At 55.4% G+C, this 1,642-nt stretch overlaps 1 protein-coding gene across 1 annotated transcript in view; it reads left to right on the forward strand.

Annotated features, from left to right (window-relative positions):
* ILF3 (interleukin enhancer binding factor 3) overlaps positions 1 to 1,642 on the forward strand; it is a 16,109-nt gene that overhangs the window by 13,656 nt on the left and 811 nt on the right. The gene's annotated exons all lie outside the window — the stretch shown is intronic.

A 1,642-nucleotide genomic window follows, 5' to 3' on the forward strand; every position in this document is an offset into this window, starting at 1 on the left:
CTTTATGGGATCTGGGTTTTTATTTATCCTTGCTCTACGGGATTTGGGGTTTTATTTATCCTTGCTTTACAGGATTGGGGTTTTTATTTATCCTTGCCTTACGGGATTTGGGTTTTTAAAGTGTCGTTTTGCTTTGTCGCTGCTGGGAGCTGCAACGCCCTCGCCGTGGTTTTGACCGGCGAGGCTCCACGACGCTTGAGCGAAGTCGGGGATTAAAGCGGCGAAACGAAGCAGGACACAAAACCTCTCGGCCACCGCGCACCAGGATTTTTACCAAAACCCGAAAGTCGGGGGTGTTTAGCGGGTGCTTCAATAGCAATAATTCACGCCCTCGTTTTTTAGAAGCTGTTGGGTGAGAGAATGATTTATGGTTTTTTTTTAGATGAGGGAGCAGATCCCACCCCGAACGAGGTGGGGAACCAGGGGTTTTTAAGCGACTCCCCCTTGGAGCATCTACTGCCGTGCGGGGGAATTCTCTTCCTGAGCTTTGATGTGGGGAAAAGGAAAACCAATTGCATATCCAGCAGCCTTAAAGCTTCGTCATTCCATGCCGAGTGTTAGTAGGAAGTGGGAATTCCGGAAATACTGACTGGGGAGAGGCCCAATTCCACCCTCGGCAGCGTGAATTTTCCCCGCGCCGCTCGTCACCCCTCGCTCCGGAGAAGCCCCCGCGCTCCAAGCCGAGGCCGGGGGGGTTTAATACAAGCGAGGTGTCTCAGCGGGGAAACGCTTTGCTCTCCAGCCCAGAAGGCCGGGGGTGAAGAAATTTAGGACGGAACCTCGTTTTTTCCACACCCAAATTGTCATCTTCTGCAAAAAAAAAAAGGGGGCAGGGGAAAAAAAAAAAAGGTGCGTAGGAAGCGTCAGTGCAGTGCAGGGAAGGAGCGGCGGAAAAGAAATGAAAAGCTGGGAAGGGCCGCAGCTCTTGGCACCCCAGACACCGGATTTGGGAACTGAGCTGGGGTTCGGCTTTGCCCGGTAGCTGCGCGTGGAATTGCGGAAGCAAAGGGCGCGAGATTTCGCTCTTTGCCTTCCTTTTTAATGGACTTCTCCCCCACCTCCCCTCTCCTGCGGAGGAGGCGCCGGCAAATCTGCCCGTCCCCGAGCGTCCCCCCCGTTACGGCTGCCGGCGCAGGTTTTCAGGTGGATTCCAGCAGCTTTTATTCCTTCAAAATGGGAGTTTAGTTTTGATAAGGCGAGTCTGCCTGCCGGGTAAATCATCTTGCGCTCAGCCTGATGCGAAGAAGGCCCCGACGCTCAACCTGGGGGGCAAATTGGGCAGGAAAAGAAGCGCTCGAAGCCCTTGACTGTAGTCCTCTTGATAAATAAAATTAAACCCAGACTAAGTCTCGACTACGTCCGGCGTGGTCACATCCAGGCTCGCCGGGGGGGGGGGGTTCGCTGCGTCGGAGGGTTCCGATAACCTCGGATCCCAGACCTAGTGCCCAAATTTCGAGGTAAATGGGATGAGCTGTGCCCGCACGGCTCCATTCCCCTTGGATCGTTGCCTCTTGTCGACCCAGGCGGATGGCTCCCCGCGTTGGAGCCGTCCGCACGCACGTTGCCGTAATTCCTCGTTACCGGAACGAGATTCTTCCTCGTTACCGCCTCTCCCGGCCGCGGGGCCCGAGCCCCGGCCGCC

This window comes from Egretta garzetta, unplaced genomic scaffold, assembly GCF_000687185.1.
Source record: "Egretta garzetta isolate BGI_Z169 unplaced genomic scaffold, ASM68718v1 scaffold1244, whole genome shotgun sequence".
Classification (NCBI taxonomy): domain Eukaryota; kingdom Metazoa; phylum Chordata; class Aves; order Pelecaniformes; family Ardeidae; genus Egretta; species Egretta garzetta.